Here is a 6,369-nt window from a genome sequence, read left to right on the forward strand (position 1 = left end):
AGATCAGCCACACAACAATCATGAACAATGTCATGTCATATATATATATATATATATATATATATGCAGAATGTGTGTGTGTGTGTGTGTGTGTGTGTGTGTGTGTGTGTGTGTGTGTGTGTGTGTGTGTGTGTGTAAATATATATATATATACTTCAAAATAAATCTGCATGTAAAAACACAAAAAAACACAAAAAAACAAAAAAATGTACACAAAAATTAACACAAAAAAAGAGATTCTTTATTGAGACCGAGTTAATCCATCAAAACTGACAGATATTCCCATTCGCACTGAGGTATTAACACACACACACACACACACACACACACACACACACACACACACACACACACACACACACACACACACATTCTGCAGGGGTCAAGAGCAGGTTCAAGGGTGCCATCTGGGCATCCTAAATTATTTACAATCCTATTATCATATTTTTAGATCGCACAAACCAAAAAGAATAAAACGACACGTTCCGATTGTTGCAAAAGGGCATTCAAGGTTTCCTTGTGTGCTTTAAGTGTCCCGAGTCAAGTTTCATTTCACTGAAACGCTGGACGTAATTAAGTTGATTATTGATGCAGAAGGGATGATGTGCCAAGCAGGAGGTGTCTCTGAGCTCGGCTTTGATCTCACGCGACAGAGACCAGCTGGACCACGAAGACACCGTCCAAAGCACAAAAGAAGATGGACATCAACAGCTTACAACCTGCTGTGGGAGGAGTCAGTAAGCTTCCTGAAGCACTCAGATTTTAGTTGTGAGAAATATAATAATAATTAATCAAGGGTAAGAAATAAAGGCTTTATTCCTTTTTGTAAGATAAAACCAGCACATTCATTGTTTACTTATAGCCAATTATATTTTAATAGAAAAATGTCCCTGATTCACTTACAACCCTGTAGTGCATTCTCTTCATCCCCTAATCAGCTACAACAGGGGAATTTTAAGCCTTCTCTTGGATCAAATATTCATAAGTCCTAATCCATGTTCCTTATTATTTCTACTATAAATAGGGGTCTGTAATGAAGCAACTTTCCGGACCATGTGTTGTTCCTAATTAGCCTGGACTATCAACTCCACCGATTAGTCATTGCTGTGTTTTAGTTAGAACAAAGAGCAAATGTGAAATTCTAGACAGATCTGCCACAGAAACATTTGACATGACTTACTATTGAAATACGGCGATGCTGCAAAGTTGATCGAGGTGTTTTGAGCAGCACGTGCGTTACAAGAGCATCACTGAAAGATGACGAGAAATCGGGAAGACTTTCAACGAACTCAACCCCCAGAAATGTCGAAATCATTCGCCAACTTGTGCATGATGATCATCGGAGAACAATGACCACAATGACCACACCAAAGGCTTTGCCCTTTTCCCGAAGGATGAAGATTCGGCTCAAAGGTCACTGTTTTGACACCATTGCAGAAATCCAGCACTAGTCCAGAAGTAGCAGGAACACTTGGAGCACTGTATTGCTGTGCAAGAGGACTATTTCGAAGGTGATAGAACTCCAAATAGACTGAAGGGCTGCCATGTGCTGCCTTCAAAAACAAGTAGTCTATTCAGTCTGCTGCTCCTGCTGTGTCACATGGCAAAGTAACTACAATCTGCTCTCTTCTGCATACCTGAGGTCATGTCCACACTAATACGTTTTTTTGTTTTGTTCGAAAACGCATATTTTTCTCTACATTTTGTTTCACACCGTGGTGCCGTTCGTAATCGTTTTCAGACTGGATGAGATTTTAGTGTTGATGACTTTTGGGAAACAACTGTTTTTAAATGTATGTAAAATTGGTGTAGACGTAGCCTGAGTTTACAGATGACTATGGTTGATTGTTGTTGCTGTGATTGACATTGAAGCAAGAAAGAGATAAAACATCCAGATCTGGCACCAGCAGAAATGCTGTTTTTAAAGCGTTATGGACATTTTACTGTTACAATTCATTTGTACTTGTAACATCAACGAGCCTAAAAAAGCACCCCAATCATGACTCAGCTTTTTTTTCTTTACAGATACAATTACTTTAATTTACATATTTTCAACTGATTGCTTTTCGAGGGTTACGCTATAAACTGCAACAGTCTCTGTTTCCTGTTTAACTTAAGGTTTCATAAAGGTTAAATAAATAACAAGGCTGTTCTGTATGCACCGGGAACATCTCAGTAATCTCAGGAAATGATCAGCTTTAATTCAGGAAAGAATATGGAGGCGTACATTGTCACAGCAGCTGCTCATCTTTGACCTATTTTTGGCGTAGTAATAAAAAAGCAACGATGTACAGTGGAATACACACATGGCCTATGCGGTATTTGAGTTCTGTTCCAGGATCGTGCGTAATTGAGAGTCTGCTAAAGTCAAGGAGAGAAGGATGTGTAAACGTTTGCTGAGTGTGTCCTTGCATAAACAGGAAAATACAGTATACACACATAATTGCTGTGTATGTACTGTAGTAAGAAAGCAATGATATGGAAAAAATAAATTTGTCATTCTTTGTATATAATGAGTGAATACTTGCATGACTGTATAATTAGGGAGACTTTACGTCAGTAGGTTGTGTAAAGACCTATCCAGAAATACCTGTTTCTTATATTGCCCAATATGTTGGGGCTAAAAGGGGAAAAAAATGGCAGAAGATAAGACAGGTATCTTAAAAGGCATGAAAGGCCCAAAGAAATGACTCTAAGAAAATAAATCTCTAAAAGCATTCCTGTTCTCCAAATGTAGCTGATCAGCCAACACATTAACTGACTGGTCTGTAATATATGTTTTTGTTTTGTTTTGCTTTGCTGAAATCTTGACGTAATTTTATATTAATATGTCTGTGTCACCCAAAAGACATTATTCATGAATAGGTTCTCAAATTAGTGTGGATTTATGCGAGATTGACGAGAGCAAAATTGTGACGTCTAGATGTCTGGGGCAGAGCATCTCCAAAACTGCAGCTCTTGTGGGATGCTGCTGGTCTGCAGTGGTCAGTATCTATCAAAAATGCTCCAAGGAAGGAACAGTGGTGAACCGGCGACGGGTTCGTGGGCAGCTGAGGATCATAAATGCATGTGAGGAGCAAAGGCTGGTCCATTGTGTTTCCGATCCAACAGATGAGTTCCTGTAGCTCAAACTGCTGAAGAAGATCCTCCTTGCATTATTATTAATATTTTTTACTCAATAACGAATAGGATTTAGTAGTTAAGTACAATACTTCAAACAAAACATACTTACTTAAAAGTAAAATTTGTGATTGTAAAATCTACTTTTGTAAGTAGAAGTACAGAAAAAACTACTTAATTACAGTAAAAGTAATTTGCTACATTCCACCACTTAATATCTAATAGTTTTCTAATAACTGTAGGTGTGAGAACGTCACTGCATCTACTACAAGGACAAACTGTATTAATGATTATTGAAGCAGTCTGTAGTACTAATTAGCAACCTCGCTCAGGTTTCAGGCATATTTCCTGGACAGAAATGAAATCATGTCAACAGTTCCAGTATCTTTAGGACATTATGCATTCTGTTTACCTTCACACACCGTTTCACGTGATGTTACACAACCGGCCTCTGAGCACCTCTGCCAAGGCACACTTGCCAGAGCATGTATGTCTCCATGGCTCCTGTGGCGGTTAAACAACAAATACCTGACTCTCTGAGAAGCTTGTGAAATCCATAAAAAAGATCTGTTGGTGCAAGCGTGCAGCTCGCTCTGTCGGCTTTCTCGGCTCTACAATTCATACTAAGGAAAAGTTGACTTCAAACTAACCCGTGATATCTGACTGTTATGACACGTGCTGCATGAGGTCTTTGTTGAACGTTCATAAAAAGCAAAACAGAAATATGGATGATGTAGGAAAGTTAACATCCCAGTTCTAGATATGAGGTGGGGCGTGTAATCCAGCGTTCAAGAAGTTTAGTCAAGGAGTGATTAGTGCGCTTCTTCTGCGGTTAAGTGTCTCTCTTAGAGCACAGTAATTCCCTGGGGCTCGATTCTCTGTGACGTCTTAGATTTTATTATTTCACAAGTTCGTTTTTTCAATTCTTGTAATAACAAACATAACAAACGAGCTCGTTTTGAAACTTTTTGTACCACCTTGTAGGTCAGGAGCTTCCTCCAAAGCAACAGACGTTGGAAATAATATATTTTCAATTCCGTTGAGATGAAATAAGACGCCAAATCCAAATCCAAATCCAAATGATTGGCCCCTTAAACCAGGGGTCCACACATGCTCAAAACATTTTCATTCAGATTACATTATTCAATTTGTGTTTAACCAGTTATCTATAGAAGCTTTATACTTTAACTATAATCATTTCCTGTTCGAAACTGAAACGCAAGCATCTATTAATTACAGTCACACACTCTCAAATACAAATGTGCACCTGTAAAATCAATTTCCTACTGAAACACAAGTGGTGGAGTTGATGGCTTCAAGAACTCTCTGAATGAAACCATTTAAAAAAAATTCTACAGTGCTAATTCAGACCACCTTCCAAATGCTGATGCAGCTAATAAAAGCTAAATGTTCACGGTAACTGCATCCATGTGATCCGTGGTGTTCAGTGTCTCCCAGCTGATATCGGGAGAACCTGCAGTGTGATTTACACGGCCCTGTCAGACGGAGAAAATGAAAACCAGGAGCCTGTTTTCAGTTCGGCTTTATTAATAGAGAGCAAACCGCAGCCGTCGAAGCTCGGCTTTTCATCTGCGGTGTTTAATGTGTGAAACAGATGAATTACGCGCTCCCGTGGATGAGCTTTCGTTCGAGCTCGGCCATATAAATGATTTGCTTTTTCTGTGCTCTAATTGGTATCACTGGCATTTTCGTTAATCCATAACACAAGTTTAGTCTGTAGGCTTTCAAAAAAATATTTGACATGAAACTTCTCCCTGTTCCCAAAGGCGACTTTAATCGAAACTCTGGTTTCCATCTGCTCATCATGTGGCAGCCATGCAATACATCAATCCAAGCTGATGCAGGTCAGGTGATTTTCGCATCGAACTTTAGATTAATGGGGAAATGTAGTGACCGTGGTATTGTTGTTGGTCCCAATACACTAATATGCTTCCAATATTCTACGCTTCACATCTACTACCACCTCGACTCCATCTAAGCTACTATCTTGTCCTGGCATTTGACTTTTCATACATGTGTACAGGGAAATCCTGGATTCTGGAAAAAGTACAACATTACTCAATGGCCACAGATCTGTGCAGGAGACTATGAGAGAAGGTTTTTAGTATCAAGGGTGCAACACTGCAGTATAAACCACCAGCTACCTTATTTAATTCAAACCCGGAGGACCTGTAGGGGGTCAACAGGGGGGTCTTGGTGTGAATCGCAGAAGGTGCTTCAGATAGAAGACTTTCAGGACACATTCCAGAAGTGGCACTAATGCTGGGAGATTCTTCTCCTCATTTACTGATGAGACTGCTTTAAAAAAAACAGGCCTCGTACTAAAATCTTACACAAAAACTTTATCTTACTAAAGATTTAGCAGGACCTTATGAATGTCCTTATAGCAGTAGTGTGGTTGCCAGATAACGCTAACTGGGGCCACAAACACATATTCAAAAACAAAAAAATTCTGCATAGTCGGCGAATAAACTAGGTCATAAAACAGATAAATGCTTAAATGGTAATGTTAGATTATAATTAATTAAATACCAAATATTTTTTAAAGCTTAACAGCTTTGCCATCATCAAACCTCCCATCATTTTTTTCTCTTTCTATTCTTAGTGGTTCCGCATGTAGGTGTTGCAGCCATTCTCAATCAACCCTCTTTTGTCAGTAGCGTTTTCCTCTCGAGTCTTACGCAGAGAACTTGCGCCACACTTAATGCCATCCTTCCATGCAGTCCAGTGACTGGAAGGATTATCTCGTATCAATCACCTCCGTTATCTGTCAGCATTCCATGGAAAGCACTGCTCGTGTCACAGCCTGCCTCTTCTTTATTATTCATTTCTTCTAACTATTTCAGACAGGATCTTCAGTAGCTTGGTCTTGCCCATGTGTCAATACTCATAGATATAAGAACATATAGCGTATGTAAACAGATCCGATTTAGCAACCGATTGAGTTTTGTGAGCATTTTACATTTTGGATGATGGATTTGTTGCCAGTGAATATGCTGGTGTTATCACAGTGACATGCACTTGAAGCCTCATCATCCTTGGCTGCAGGAGGAAGCCAATACATTCTGCAATTTTTTTTACAAGGCCATGAGTTTTATTTATTATTTTTTCCATTTGGCTAGTCCTTGTGTCAGAACGATACTGGTTGGTTTGATGTATTTTTGTTACAAATGCATTTCCAATGATTCAATTATGCGTGATATTCTAATCTCATAGAATTTAGGTGGT

This window comes from Silurus aristotelis (assembly GCF_946808225.1).
Source record: "Silurus aristotelis genome assembly, chromosome: 22".
NCBI classification, from domain to species: Eukaryota; Metazoa; Chordata; class Actinopteri; order Siluriformes; family Siluridae; genus Silurus; species Silurus aristotelis.